Source organism: Festucalex cinctus, chromosome 4, assembly GCF_051991245.1.
Source record: "Festucalex cinctus isolate MCC-2025b chromosome 4, RoL_Fcin_1.0, whole genome shotgun sequence".
Lineage (NCBI taxonomy): Eukaryota > Metazoa > Chordata > Actinopteri > Syngnathiformes > Syngnathidae > Festucalex > Festucalex cinctus.
In genome coordinates, this window is record NC_135414.1 from 3,425,727 (window position 1) to 3,442,271 (window position 16,545).

The following is a 16,545-nucleotide window of genomic DNA, read 5'->3' on the forward strand; positions in this document are numbered from 1 at the left end:
GAGCTTGCTCCTTTGCTCCGAGGGAAGACCAGACTAAATCAAAAAAGTCAAAACAGTCCCGCGCCCCGCGAAACCGGAAACCGCGCTCCAAAACCGACTACTCGCGTGACGAGAAATCGGACGGAGAAAAGCAAGCTGACGACCGCCGGCGCTCCAAATTTGCTAAAGGTAAGCCCGATTCGCGCTATCATCCAAAACGTGATAAAGTCGAACGCGCGCCAGCAACCGATTCCTACCGTGAGTCCCGGAACCGCCAAGCCGACTCCGAGACTGACCACAACGCAGTTGCCGACGGCATATGGAAGGCACTCCTGAAATCGTCAAAAGACTCGTCAAAAGACCCGCCTTTATGACTAACCGACGGCCGGATGCCCACTGAAGTGACCCACCAACAGAGGTCACCAGAGGGGCCTCCAGTAGCCGACACTCAGACACCGACTAAACTGCCTTCTGACTCAACAATATTGGTACTGCAGGCTGATCCAAATACAGCAGACCCGCATGTATCGCGATCAACCGATGACGTGAGACCGTTCCAACAGCTTTTAGGTGATCTCACCACCAGGGGGATAACTCGTAAATTCTATCTGAGCGTCACCCTGGAGCGAGCTCTAACCTACGAAGCCCTTGTAGATCCCGCCGCAGACATCACGGTGATGTCCAACACGGTGTTCGAACAACTCCGCTCCGCGTCACAAGCTAACAGTCGACCGCTCCGCCTACGGCGGTGCCCACTCACCGTTAGCGCTTTCTCACCTACTAACACAAAGCTGGAATCTGTCGCGATGGTACACTGGTCCATTGGCCCCATGGAATTCATTCATCCAGTCTATGTGGGACCCATTGAGTCAGTCCCCCTTCTTATTGGCCAAGACCTGTTGTTCCGCTTCCAACCCATCATAGACTACCAGAGACTCCAGATTTGGGCCCAGGTGCGGCAGGCCCTGCCGACATTTCCTTCGGGCCCTGACCAGGCTCAGCTCTGCACTGTGACTCGGGCGCAGCCACCCCACGGGGAAGCAGACGCCCCCACAGGGAGCTGGGACCCGACACAGTCCAAGGCAGGACCCCTCGCGTCCCCGACAAAGGACCGGCTGAGAAGCCACGACACCTTTCTTTGTGACCTTGACCCACCCCCGCCTGATGCAGGGTACGCCCCGCGCATCATCGGAGGTGTCCACGTGCAAGGTGCACCTGTTCTTGATGCCGTCCTCGCCTTGTGGGCTGACAAATCAGCCATTTCTGCAGCATTCGCTGACAACTTGCGAGATCTTGACCCAAACATTCTTTTCGTCTCCAAGTCTTGCCGGTTTCCGTTGAACACGGAACCTCCTCTCACAATAACCGCAGTGGGCGTGTGCGCTTTAAACCTTCAGTGGAAGCAACACTCACTGACCCACTACTTCTTGGTTGTCCCGGATGCGCCTCACACCCTTTTCGTGGGTGCAGATTTGCTTGTTCGTCTTGCCGCCCAGGTGGACACCATCAACAACGTGCTGTGGTCCCTCACCAACTCGGAACCTCTAGCTTGTGTTCCCAGTCTTCCAAACATGAAGTCCGGACAGACCGTCCCAGATGCTTGCGAAGTCTTAAATGAGGATGAAGTGATCGCTCCGGCGACCACGATCAACATTCCGGTTCGCTTGGTGACACGAGCTAACCAGGTCTTGAATGCTCGCTCCGCTTTCTTCCAACCTTCTTCGGAGTTCATGAACCTGTCGTTACTCTTGGAGGCCACGCCCATCGTGGACGCCTCCCTCACCACTCTGATCTTGGTTCACAACCCCCTTTCGTACGACGTTCGCATACCAAAAGCAGCCCGTCTGGGCCTGCTCATCCGTTCCGACTTCCACGACTTCACTCTAACGGTGCCTGTGGTTGGACACATCCCATCGGACTTGTTCTTGACTGAAGACACCGGTGGCCGAAGACTCACCAGGCCATCTCAGCTTGTTACGGTCAACCCTGCCGGTCCCACCAACGATGAAGACATCGTCCGAGTGGACCTGGGGACAGACCAACAACTGGTGATTTATGCCTTGAGCGCGTTGCCTCCAACGCCCTCCAGCATTCCCTCTGGAAACCCAGAGAGACCTCAACCAACCACGACTCCAAATGGGGACCTTCAACCGTACCCAGAGTTCGAGGCGCACCTCCAAGAAGTTCTGCACCGCGCCGACGCGCTCCGGTCCGAACAGGACCGCGAACATTTGCGCACCGTGTTAATGAAATACACACCCTCTTTTGCCAAGGACTCTTTGGATTGCGGGTTGACGGCACTACATGTAGTCCGCATCCCGACTCAGCCCGGCGCTCCTCCAACTTTCGTGCGCCAGTACAAGATTCCGATAGCTTCTTACGAACCAGTACAGAAGACTATCGACGCCATGCTGGAAAAGGGCATCATTCGCCCCTGTAACAGCACCTATTCGGCTCCATTGTGGCCAGTCTTGAAGCCAAACGGTACATGGAGACCAACCATTGACTATCGCAAACTGAACCAACAGGTTCCTCTTTCGCGATGGCCCATGACACAACTTGAACAGGAACTTCCCAAGGTTCGAGATGCCAAATTCTTCACCACCATCGATGTGGCTTCGGGGTTCTGGACGATCCCCGTAGATCCCAGGGATCAATACAAGTTGGCATTCACCTTTGGCAACAAACAGTATACTTTCAACCGGTGTCCATTCGGCTACGCCAACTCGCCAGCCGAATTTAACATCTTCCTCAACAAGGCGTGCCCTGATTCCGCCGCCAGGGGCAACCTCATTTATGTCGATGACATTATGATGAGGAGCTCCTCTTTGGATGACCATTTGATGGAAATCGACCACGTTCTTGGACAGCTGTCTTCTGCAGGTGCCAAACTGTCCCTCCTGAAAGGTCAGTGGTGTCGCACGAAGGTCAACTACGTGGGGATCTTGGTTGGGCCGAACGGGATTGAACCACAATCCAGCCGTATTCAAGGCCTTCTTGACATCAAAACCCCCACCGATGTGTCAAAATTGCGCAGCTTCCTTGGCGTGTGCAACTATTCGCGCCAGTTCATTGAACACTTTGCTGACATAGCACGCCCTCTTACTAACCTGCTGAAGAAAGACACGCCCTTCGATTGGGGTGACGAACAAAGCAACGCGATGAATATGCTAAAACAAAAGCTGGGCTCCGCCCCCTGTCTCGCGTACCCCGATAGCAACAAGGAATTTTTCTTGGAAGCAGGATTCTCCGACCATTGTTTGAGTGCGGGTCTATACCAAATGTACGACCAGGATAAACGCGTCGTGGCGTACGCCAGTAAAACGTTGAACGGCCCCGAGTTGAAATACTCCGACTGCGAAAAAGCCCTGCTTTCCACAGTATGGGCAATTAAACATTTCTCAAACTACATTGGATGTCAAAAAGTAACGATTGATACTAACCATCATCCGGTTACTTTTCTTAACAACCAACGCATTCGAGACGGTGTCGTAACGAACGCGCGCATTGCCGGCTGGCTTATGGCGTTACAAAGTTACGATGTTCGAGTCCGGTACGCGAAAAACGCAAAGTTACCGCTGGGTACCGATCTAGCGATTTGCCAGAACTGTGTGTCAACTTCCCCGACCCCGCCGACAGACGTCGCCGTGGCACCGATGCCGGAATTCACGCGTCACCGCTATTTTGAGGAACATGTCTGCAAAGACATGCCTACAGCTTACGTGGATGGCTGCTCTTACCACCACCAAACCCAGCTGCAGGCTGGGGTGGGCATCGCTTGGGTCGACGACACACCGTGCAAACCACTGCTATTCCAATTGGGCCCCCACTCTTCTCAATATGCGGAAATCGCTGGCATCCTGATTACACTCAAATTAGCAGTTGAACACGGTGTCACGGTGCTGGTTATCTGCACTGACTCAAACTATGCCCGCCTCGCCTTCACCTGTCATCTACCGGTGTGGCGTCGAAATGGTTTCCTTACGTCAGCGAAGAAACCCGTTAAACACCGCGACCTCATTTTGACATGCGACCATTTGGTTTCCTCCAATGATATGCATGTCTATTGGAAAAAGGTCCGGGGACACTCAAAAGTCCCAGGACCTGACAAACATTTTAACGACCTAAAGGACACGTTAGCCAAACAAGGGGCCCTCAACGGGACTCCTTGGACATTTGATACAGCTTGGCTGCCCACCCAGCCCACCCTGGAGGTCCACGTTCTCACGCGCCGCCGCGCTGCGGCCGCCGCTGAGTCTCGCAACGCCCCCACACGGACCCCTACGGGGCCCGTGGCGTGCGTACCGCCCGTCCGAACCTCCGACTTGGTCGCCCAACAGGCCGGCGACCCCGCGCTTTTCAAAATAATTCAGCACCTTTCTGATCCTGTCGCCAACCCCGTGTCGCCTGACGCGTTGAGTGACGACAGCGACCTCAAAGACTTGCTCTCCGTGCTGCAAAGGCTGCGTCTCGTTAAAGGCCTTCTGGTTTATGACTCCGCGTCTCCGCCTGCCCTGCGGTTGGTGGTTCCACGGAGCCAAAGGGGGGTCTTGCTAACATACGCCCACGACGCGCCTTATGCAGGCCACCGCGGATTCAAGGCCACTGCCACCGCACTACAACAGGTGGCATACTGGCCGCGCATGCATAATGATGTAGCAACCTACATCAAAGGATGCCTGGTTTGCTGCCAGTTTCAGCCAGCAAACCCGAGTCACCGAGCACCACTCCAACAGAAAGGAGTCAACTTCCCATGGTCTGATCTCCAAATTGATTGGGTGGGACCACTGGTCAGATCTCTGAGAGGGAACAAATACTTTCTTACAGTAGTTTGCGCGTTCACCAAGTGGGTAGAATGCCTGCCTGCTCCAAACGACACCGCACACACCACTGCATGCCTGCTGATGAACCACGTGTTCTCCCGTTTTGGGTTGCCCTCACGGGTTAACTCAGACAGGGGAACCCACTTCACAGCCGAGGTGATGCAACAACTTTGGCAAATGCTCGGAATCAAGGCCCAGTTGCATATTAGCCATCACCCGCAGTCATCAGGACAGGTGGAGCGGACTAATCGCACCGTGGTAAATTTGCTGAAAAAGTTTGTTGTTTCCAACCATCGGGACTGGGACACCCGACTCCCACTGATCCTCATGGCAATTCGAGCCACCCCTCACGAATCCACAGGGGTGGCCCCTTTTGAAATGATGACCGGACGGCGAATGACGCTCCCCCTGCACCTGATGTACCAGCCAGGCGAAACAAACCTAGCCACGGCATACACGGCCTCCCAGTACGTGGAGGACTTGCAAGCCCACCTCCGAGCCACGTTTGCATTTGCCCAACAACGGCTTAAGCAAAGTGCAGAAGGTCAGAAAACCTACTACGATAGGAAAGCCTCACAAACCGAGTTTGAAATAGGTGATCGAGTATGGTATTACTTGTTCGCGCAACCAAATGCTAATACTCCGCGTGCCCAGAGGGGCATCGCCCGAAAATTTCTTCCCCGGTGGTCAGGACCACATGAAATCGTCGACAAACTGTCACCCGTCGCCTATCAAATTAGGATGAATAAAGGACGTCAGGGGGACCAACTGAGATGGGTCCACCGAAACCAGATCAAAAGTCACTGCGGGTTTGAACGTCTGAGAACGCGATCGAGCGAATCTCAGGACCAGCATACGTGCGGAACTGACAAAGGGGGGTCACCAGCCGACTCCGAGTCAGCGACCCAACCGCCACCTTCGACAGACGTGCCAAATTCCGCCGACCGACCTCGCTGACTACGATGTTTGAAAGTATCACACGTGCAAAAGGGGGGTCAACACCCCGCTGCACCTACCGAACCCCTCAGTGATACCATACCGAGCGACGCTAATCCGCTTGTCTTTGTTGATTGCGAGAGGTTAGCATACTGTGTTTTGCTACTTATTTGCAGACGCTTGGTGCAACACTTAAGGATACGGTCCTAGCTGTAACACCGATAGCATTATGCAGAACTAGACTAGACAACTACAAAATGATTTGCAACTCAAATTCAAAAGATTATGTACACTCAAGGTGTTATGATACTTATGAATGGTATGCTGCGTGAAATCAGTTTTTGCTAGCCATGAAAAGCTCCCCCGTACTTAAGGCCTTCAAAAGCAGGTCAGAGTACTCTTTTTAAAGCGTTAGTGAGTCTAGCTAATCTAACTAAGCCCCTTTGCCTTCCTTCCCTTAGTCTAGCGCAACTGCCAAGGATACTCTGATTTTTTTTTTCCTTCCTTTTGCTCCCTTTTCTCCCCTCCTCCCTTTCTTTCCCTTTTCCCTTCAGTTATTCTTGGATAACGCACGACTTTTTGGGTGTTTAATTACGCCATAGGAAGACGCGATAGCTAAGTACCTAGCAACGATAGTGTCGCGCTAACCGACCTAAGACTTTTTTTTTTTGACGAACACCCCCAGGGGTGGAGATTTGCACCGACACGCAGGTGCCTGAGACAACCTCCCCGTCTTTATAAGAGAGTTATGGCCTGAGTATAGTCCCGGGTTTTTGAGTTTTAGAAGGCGACAGCCTCTTTTCTCGTTCTCTCTCTCTTTTCTTTAATTTGCTGTTCGTTTCCCCTAGTTACTCATTATATGATACTAGCCTTATAGCCTTAGGAAAAGTTTTCTTCCTTTTCTTTTGTTTGGAACTTCGCGTCTTGCGTCTTTCCCAGGCCCGCGCCTGTTTTGGGACCCGAGTCCCTCAGTTAGCTGACACAGTACCAAGTTAGACACACTGTTAACTGAATACACATAGAGACACATTGAAAACACACAGACATACCCTGCATACACATAACCAGGCAGAGGTTAGGGAAAAGTGGCACCAGTGGTATGTCTTGAGTGTTGCAGCAGAGCGTGAGTGGGACTCCGGCCGTCTGACCGTGGCCTGGACCCTGGCCACGCATCATCTGGACCCGCCAACCTGGACATCCTGAAGATTCATCCCGCTTGACGAAGGGGGGTCTGTAACAACTATTGCCTAGGTCCATTTCACCCTCTAATTTTTTTTTTAAGTTTGCTTCTCCTGAAGCAAATTCTCTGCAGTGCATGAATATGCCAATGCCCAGACAGGATCCAGCCTGGTCAGCTCTACAGGTGGTCCTTGCCACCAACAAAACTCTTTTGAAGCCGCTGACCAGGTGACAAAGGAATTCATGCGTCTGCCGAAGGAGTGTATTTCAAGCAGTCTGCTCGGAGCCCGAACAAATGGCTCCAATGGTTTGGAATACACAAATGACCGATCAAAGGAATGTTCATGACTTCTTATCAATCACAAAAGGATACTCTGGCGCCTCGCCCTTCCTGGAACGTCTAGATGGAGCAACAACACCTCCAAGTGGCGAAACTTGGAACTATCCTTAGTGACAATTCACATAAGTAACCGCATTTTACACATTTATATCATGATAATTCTTGACAGACAACTGAACTACGAATGATTCATGTTATATCTTTGTGTGTATGAACATCCTATTTCATGTGTACTCCATAAAGAATGAAAGATAATCAATGTCTCTCAGTTCAGTCAGATTAGACAAGTAGAAGTTACCTCACAAGTTAGTTTATGATGCATTAATTACAATGTGTGTTAAACGGGTTGTGTGGGAAAACTGATTTGCCAGACTGACCAAATTTAATGCCAAATTATTAATCTTTTTAATAATTTTCCTCTGAGAGTCTGCGCGAGCGAACAGAAGGGTGTGCCTTCACCTGCTCGCCCCACCCAGAGACTATAAAACACGAGCAGACCACTGCCCGCTCTCTTTTTTTTTTTTGCCTCTTCTTTTTTGCCCTCCTGCTCTCACAAGCCTCTTCCAAAAACTCTGGCCCGACTTGCAAGTGGGCCAGCCAGGCTGCTCGAACTCTTTTGTCTAAGAAACTTGCAAACCACGTGGCTTTTTCTTTCCTGGCAGGATCCGTTAACGAGATCGGATCCTCGCGCCACGCCACGCCAAAGCAAGTGCAAACTGCAACGCTGACTAAAGACTCTTTTGTTTTTTTGTTTATATTTTTTTGTTCCACTATCGGTGCTTACCCGCCCGACCTTCGCGGCCCCGGGGTACACTTGCAACGTACTCCGGACTCAAGGTTGCGCACCTCAGCCGCTCAGCACCTCAACTGCTAGTCGGTGGTGCCCCGCCGCGGTGCTAGCTCACCTCCAACGGCTGGCCTTCCCCGTACGCAGGCGCGTACTGACCGAGCTGCAACACCTGAGCTCGGACAGCTGCCCAGCAGAACCAACCTCGGCGAGGATCAACCTCGCCGGATCGCCGACCAATCAAGGCACGAGCCGCGCAACGACGCCAGGCCCCTTTGCGGCTTCCCCGTGCTCACCTGTGGAATAATTTTTCTTTTTATTTTTTTTTTCTTGCCTTTTTCAACGAACATTGACTATTTTTTCCCCCTTGTCAAAAAGGCCGCCACTTCTGTTGGTTGCTACGCAACTCTAAGGCTCGTAAGTGCGCTTGATTTCTACCTCGGCGTATCCACTGTGTGCCACTTACGTTTGAAACCTCACAAATCTGGCAGGTCAAATTTTCTCTTTTCCCTGTTTCTTTATTCATTCGCATTCCTTCCTTATTTTCATTCGCTTTATTTTATTTCTTTTCTTCTGACGGTAGAATAGTTAGATAGGCAGTATTTTGATTCTGTAGTGTAGCAATCGTGAATAAATGCATGTTTTATAAACTTTATTCCGCCTAAGTCATCTGTGTTTCCGAGTGGATTATTATTCTTTTGTTAGTACAACGAACCACTGAATATCGAGTGTGGCGACTTTAGATTATCAATGACTGATAAAAGAAGGATTTTGGTCGTTGTTTGCTCCTGTTAATACGAAGCAAAACAAACGTGGTGCCCCAGAGGTTATTGAGGTAAATACAATTTACCTCTGTAACGTCCAGATTATTAATTCGTCCAAAAGACGACCCAATTATCGCTACACAAGCAAGGTACCTTCAATAAGACAGCGCGGCTCGTTCCTCCACAGCCCCGAAGCGACGTTCTCCTGATTATACTTCACGGTTCCAAGTTGATTCTTGTGCTTATTCCAATATCGATTTGTTTAATGTGCGTTGGTGCGCTTTGATGCGGTCAACAAAAAGTTCCTTCCCCAGCTCACCCCACCAGGTGATCAATGACAGACACCCACACCACAGGAGAGTCCACCTAATAAGACAGACCACTCCCACTGGTGAGTTGTGACACCGCCAATCATCGTGATAGTAAAACGTGTGGGTGGACGTTGATTACGTGTACAACACAAACACCCACACCCACACAGGAAGAAACTACCAAAAGGTACTATATGGCTCCTACAGATACTTCACTTATTTAGCCCATTATCGCAATAAAAAGTTAATATTTTGTCTATAATTTATTTGATACTTTTATTAGTTTTCATGTACAAATAGTACATTTAAAAACAGATTTTGCAACTTGCTCTCGACTGAAAATGACATCAAACGGGCTCAGATAACCAATCACTGCTCACCTGTTTTCTAGGTTTGGTCATGTGACATTCAAAAGCTGAGCTGTGATTGGTTACCAGCCCTTGTGATGTCATTTTCAGTCGACAGCAAGTTTCAAAATGTGTTTTAAAGGTAATAATTGTACATGAAAAATAATGAAAATATCAAATTTATTATAGGCAAAATATTAATGTTTGACTGCCAAAATAAAAGTATCCCTTTAATGCAATGCATGTAATACGTGCTTCATTTGTGCGATATTCTGAACATTTAAAGCAAGCTATAGTGTTGACAAATGTTTTTATAACAAAGGTCTCGTTATACTTCTGTGTCAGGCTCATGCGGAGACGTTACGGCGGAGCCACGCTCGTGTGTTTGCCTTCATACTTGTGTGCGCAATACACATCATAATACACATACACATCAGGTTCTGCTGCTGTTTAACTCCAAGTCAGGGTGTCGCTACGGCTTCTATAGAGGGTTCTCACCTTTTTCGGATTACCCAGAGTGCACTGCCGGTTTGCCATATTGGTGGGGAGGGTCCAGCGACACAGAGCAGCGAGCACTACGAGCAGCAAACAGAAGAATGGGTGTGATTAGGGTTGCCAACTGTCCCGTGTTAGCCGGGACGCCCCGTGTTTTGGGCTAAATTATGTCCCATACGGGACCTCAAAATTCCTGTAAAATAATTCTCAATTCTTACACGAAATGCAGCAAACGGCATCTTTGCAATTTTTGGACCACGGCTGCTCCCGTAGGTTTGACAAATGACAAGGAAGTTGCTCGTAGCCAATAAAATGAGTCTCTGGGTGTGACGTTATGTGAAGATCTTGCAATGTAAGAGAGGCAACTAGAGAGAGAGAGAGGGGCATTTCCTGGTTTCGTCGCTTCATGTCGCCTACACTCTAAACACCGGTCTTAATACGTCGGCTGCGAACGTATCAGCGGGAGCAATACAAGATGTATTCTCGTACTATTTATGAACAAATACTGCGAGTATTTAGCTTGCTGGCAAGTTTTGCAATCAGCGCTTAACACAGCAAACCGCACTCTACAGGTCCTAGATCAGCTAAACGGCAATGTCACAAAGCACGGCACCTGTCAGCCAATCACAGGCATCAGACATTGTCACGTGCATTTGCTGTCGCGGCTTATAGTGCGTAAGTGGCTAGAAAATAATAATAATAATGTGCAGTGTTGTCAGGCGGCACGGTGGTCGAGTGGTTAGCACGTCCGCCTCCCAGTTCTGAGAACTCCAGTTTGAGTCCAGGCTCCGGCCTTCCTGGGTGGAGTTTGCATGTTCTCCCCGTGCCCACGTAGGTCTTCTCCGGGTACTCCGGTCTCCTCCCACATTCCAAAGACATGCATGGCAGGTTAATTGGGCGCACCGAATTGTCCCTAGGTGTGCTTGTGAGTGTGAGTGGTTGTTCGTCTCTGTGTGCCCTGCGATTTGCTGGCAACTGGTCCAGGGTGTCTCCCGCCTACTGCCCAGAGCCAGCTGAAATAGGCGCCAGCACCCCCCGCGACCCTTGTGAGGTATAAGGGGTCAAGAAAATGGATGGATGGATGCCCCCCCCCCCCCCCCATCCCACTCCCATTAAAAAAAACAAAACAAAATATAGATATATTATTTTTAATAGCACACCACGCAATAAATACCAAATTCCACAAACAAATACAAATAAGAAACATAACAGAAATACAATGCAATGCAACTTAACACAGGAACATAACGGCAAATACTTAAAATAGTGCACGCCGGGACCACCTTGCAGCAAAGGCATCAATTGCTGCGTCAAAGGATAGCTGCCTGGATACATCTTGATTGATGCTGATAAGTGCCAGTCCAGTTAGCCGTTCTTGTGACATGGTCGACCTTAAATAGTTTTTTATAAGTTTAAGCTTGGAAAAGCTTCTCTCAGCTGATGCTACAGTCACTGGTATGGTAGCAGCCACTCTGAGTGCTTCCCACATGTTGGGATAGATTTCTCTCATTTTTTTCTCCTCTAGAAAAACTAAAAGTTCCATGGTTGACATGTTGGATTTTGGCCAGGGAGGAAATGACTGCATCTCTGCTAAGAGTTGAAGGTGGTCAATGTCAGAATGGTCGCCACAGCTCAATGTATTGCACAGTTCTTTGGTCTGATTTCTTAATTCCTCTGGACGCAGATTTGGAAAGTTGGTGAGAACATCAAAATTAGTAGCAACATCACCCAACATCTCAGTTCTCTCCCTCAGTGATGAAATGGTGACATCTATGACTCTATTGAAAAATGTCACCTCCATTTTTTGCATGGCATCCGTCAGGGGCTCATCTGGAGACTCGTAAGAGAATTGTGTCTTCGTAGTTCTAAGTCTCTTTTGCTTAAGTACAGCAGGAACATTCAACTCCTCACACGTATCTTTGGCAGATGCTTGAGCAGCAGCAAAACCTGTTGTTCTGTATTCTGCCAGAGATGTGTTGGTCTTTCTTAATATGTCAACTGCTACATCAATTTGAATTGACTGTGATTGCAGTAATTTGTTAACATGTTGTATTTTGGTCAATATGTCATGCCACACAACAGAACAAATAGAGAAGCGGTATGAACCGACCTCTTCTGCTAATGTATGTGCCTCAATTTTTGCAGATGAGTCAGTTGTTGTGTCTCTTACCTCTAAAAGAGCATCCCTAATGCCTGATGCCTGAAATCTTACAGGCACTATACTGTTTATCCTGCTCTCCCATCTGGTATCTGCCCAGGATTTCAATGATATGTTAACATGTTTTTTTAAAATGGTCCATCTTTGGGCAGATGCTGCAAATAGAGTAAAAAGCTTCTGCAGGTAGCCAAAGTACCCTGTAGCATCTGTTGAGCTTTTTGCTGCATTTGAGACAACCAGATTTATTGTATGTGCTCCACAGGGCACAAACAAAGCTCTTGAGTTTATCTCAAGCAACCTGGCTTGGACTCCCTTTTGTTTTCCTTTCATGTTAGCACCATTGTCGTATGACTGCCGTCTACAGTCCTGAAAAGGAATATTTAGTTCTTGGAGTCTCTTGAGGATCAGTGCTGAGAGGCTTTCTCCTGTGGTTTCCGTTGCCTCCAGAAATCCCAAAAAATGTTCCTTTATTTGAGGAGTGCCTTCAACTGTTACCACTCTGATTATTACTGACATCTGCTCTTTGTGGCTCAAATCAGGGGTACAGTCCAAAATTATGGAGTAGTACTTGCATTTTTTAATTTCAGCCACAATGAACTCCAAAATTTGTTCACCAATGCAGTCTATCAGCTCATTCTGAATGGTTTTTCCAAGGTATGTTGTGTGATTTGCCCCTCTGTCCACCTTTGCAACATGCTCCTTAAGGATAGGGTCAAACAGTGCCATAAGTTCAACTTCCTTCAGAAAATTGCTATTATTTGGGTCATGTAGTTTGTCTGAGCTTCCCCGGAATGCAATATTTCTCTCTGCTAGTGATTGAATTATTGCCACCAATCTGGTAAGAACTTCACGCCATCTTCTTCTTTCTGCATTTATGAGTGCTATTTCCACTTTGTCTATTGTTTGGCCACTCTTAATACGACTTTCAAGTTCCTTCCACGATCATCCCATATTTTTACAGTGTTCATGGCTAGTTTCGTGTATTTTGAGGATGTCACTACAATTCTTCCAATCACTTAGACCCTCTTTGCTTAATTTGAATGTTTTTTGGGAGAAGAGCTTGCAACAGAAGCAGAATAAACTGTCATTTCTTTTGGAGTATGTAAGCCACGTTCTTTGGATCTTCTCTCCATTCACTAGGTGTCGGAAAAGGTAGTGGTGATGAAAACTTCTCCCTTCCTCATTTTTTGGAAAAGTAAAATCTGATTTGATCACGAAGGGTCCTCGAGTGACCAGCTCAGTCCTTACTGCATGAGACAGGTTTGGCCAATCAGCAGGATCAATTGGAGATGCCGGTGCCACAGGCTCACAAACAACTGCTGAAGTTATTGTCGTGGCTCCAGATGGCTGGACATTTCTAGTACTGGGTCCTTCCTCTGTTATTAAAACATACACACAACCATCACATTTTTATTTATTTATTTATTGCAATCATTTATTTTTATTCTCTTTAGTCCTACATACAGGGCTCAGCATAAATGAGTAAACCCCAACATAAGAACATATTTAGTTTCCATTTAGAATTAAGATTTTCTATGGTATGCTAGACTACAAAATACTCCCACAAATGTGGGCCATTGATTGCAAACAAGATTTGTTAATTAGCACCCACGGAATTTATTTATTTATTTTTGTTATTTATTAGAGTACATTTTGCGCAAATAAGTAGACCCCGAGAAAAAGGCTTGTTAATTCCAGGCCTAGCAGACCTGTTGCTACCCATAACAGTCATGGAGATCATAGAAAATACTAGATGTAGTCGTTTTTGTTGTGGGTTGCATTTTTTTTCCGCATTAGTTAATTTGATTAAATTGTAGATTTTGTAATCTATGCATCCTATTACAACCTTACTTTAATGTTGTGAGTCAAGTGCATATTCTACAGAAAACATTTTGTCAATATTTTGGAAATTGTTCTTATGTTTATTGAGATATTGAACAAAATCTTTACATTTTTCAAAGTGGGTATACTGTACTCATATATGCTGAGCACTGTAAATGATGCAGCAAAAGCTGATATAACTGAAATAGTCACCTGGATCTAGAAGATCGAGCTTTGTGTCAATCAAAGTACTTCTGAATGGTGCTTGACTGGCTGTTGCTTCAGCTGTACATTAAACAAAATACATCACTTCAAATTATTTTGGTGTTAAAGCAGGGAAAGCAAATCCATTTGCATTATGATAGAATACAATGTAAGAAATTATGGCTGTTTGTATTAAATGCACCATTCATGCACTTACATTCAGTAGCCTTTGGTGAAAATGACACTGAAGGATTGTCTACCACAGCTTCTGTAGGAGCCTGTTGTGGCTGCAAATATTTTCTCAGTGCGTCTAGTTAAAAAGAAAATACATTTACTATATAGATGTTTACATTAAACCAGCACATAATTCTTATTTTCAATAAATTTATGTGGTTATGTGAAACAATGATTTATGCAAATCCATTTGCAGGTATCTAGACTTACTGGCTGTTTTAGTTTAAACTCAGCTAGCGTTGCCCCACTTTGGTGCGCAAAGTAGCTACTAGCATGGATGTAATGGTGCAGTAAACAAGTTACAAGCAAGCTAACGCTATTTTCGTGTTTATTTTATAAACAATGATGATTGACTGACAGACACACCTCTACCCTGGGCCCGTTTTTCCTCCTCCTCTTTTCGCCGCTTTCTGAGTGCAGCGCCTGAAGGCTTGGATCTTTTCATTGTTGTCAATGTGAATGTCAACGTATAAACAATTCAAGTGTGCCAACCATCGATCTATCTTTCTAAAGTGCTGCCACTACACTCTGAGATGATATACGACCCCTCCCCCTACCTTTCATTGTAAGCGGCAGCAGCGGGTCAGGTTCAGGGCGCCAGGACAGCAGGTCGTGAACTCACATTTTCATTTATTTGAAATAGAAGTAATAAAAAAAAAAAAGGAACTTAGTAAAATATATTTGATATATATTATTTTATGTTAGAAAACACGAGGGGGGTGGGGGCTTTTTGTGTTTGTGTTTTTAAATTTTTATTTTTTTTTCCTTTCTGCAATTTGGCCACAAGGTGGCGCCCTAGGCGACCGCCTAGCTCGCCTATAGCCTGGGTCATACAATTCACACTTTACTTACTTACCGTTAATTTTTTCAGTGGAGTAGTAGCTGAGTTTTAGACATGACAATTTCAGATATTGGATTTTGTGACCAATTGTAGGAAGCGCAATGAGCTACTGCCTTTCGATATTTTTTTTTATTTTTTATTTTTGTGGGAGATGAATCACTGGATAGTTTGACTGACGACTCGCAAGATGCAATTTGTACATTTGTAAAATAAAATTGTAAATGTATAGGCATAGCTGATTGTTCTCTCTGTTCATTTATAATTTGGATGAAAAGAAAAAGGCATGTATTTCTTTTGTATAATTGCATTTATTTCTATCATATTTCGTGGTATCCTTTGTAGTCATTCGATGGAAATTTTCTCCTTTTTACTGACACTACACAAGAAGGAATCGGTAAGCGGTCTGCAAGACTTCCACACTGAGGCACACCGCTTTGAACGTCCAGTGATGGGTGATGCACTGGTTCTGCTGCTCTCCGGACTGACAGCAAACGCTCTCCTTCACTGTTGCCATTGTACACAGTTACCACAGGAACACCTGCAAAGCACAAGCAACTTTTTTTTTCCCCCAGCCATTTCTAACATTTACAAAGAATTTGTTCATTATTTGAGAAATTATGTAAGTATGTGGATTATGTATTTCAAGCACTTTAGGAGAAAAAAAAAGTGTCATGCATCTGACTGGTATGAGGTCAATCTAATTTCCAAAATGCATGTTGTAAACTTTTTCCATTGTGAATTGAGTCTCACAGTGGTTGGCATGTGCCAATGTAAAAGGGGCAGTGGTGGCTTCACTTCTTAGGACAGCTGGTAAGCAGCATTTAGTTTATGGTTTGCATTTTAAGATGGATAATAAGTTCTATTTTGCTACCAATATAAATTAGCTTTTTACTATAAGTAAAGCATAATAATTTGAGTGTATTGGACTAAACCAAGCTACATTTTGGCCACAAAGCGTTTGCTATTTCGCCCATACAAAAATATAAACAGCATTGTTAGTCCATAATTTCCATTTTAAAATGAAGAGTAAGATTTACCATTCTGTGTTCTGGGGCCTGCCGATGTCGTCCTCGACCTCGGCAGTTTGAAACTGGTCACAGCCACCTTCATTGTAACGCAGACGACCGGACACAGTTCCACCAGCACCTTCATCAAGAAAAGGCTCAAACCGATACAGCTGGATACATTCCTGGGCTGAAGTATCTTCGTCTGAAGACTGCTTGTGTAGTCGGGAACGTCAAATACCAACTCTACACTTGATAGCGAGTCAGAAAGCCCCTTACTATTGTTTTTTTATTTTATTTTTATTTTTTTTAAATTCCCACA

At 46.4% G+C, this 16,545-nt stretch overlaps 1 long non-coding RNA gene across 1 annotated transcript in view; it reads right to left on the bottom strand.

Annotated features, from left to right (window-relative positions):
• Window positions 1-9,183, bottom strand: part of LOC144017033 (uncharacterized) — a 168,441-nt gene extending 159,258 nt beyond the window's left edge. Inside the window, exon 1 of the long non-coding RNA XR_013283064.1 lies at window positions 8,962-9,183. This is a non-coding gene — a long non-coding RNA (uncharacterized LOC144017033). The remainder of the gene's footprint in view (window positions 1-8,961) is intronic.
• Window positions 9,184-16,545: the final 7,362 nt, after the last annotated feature.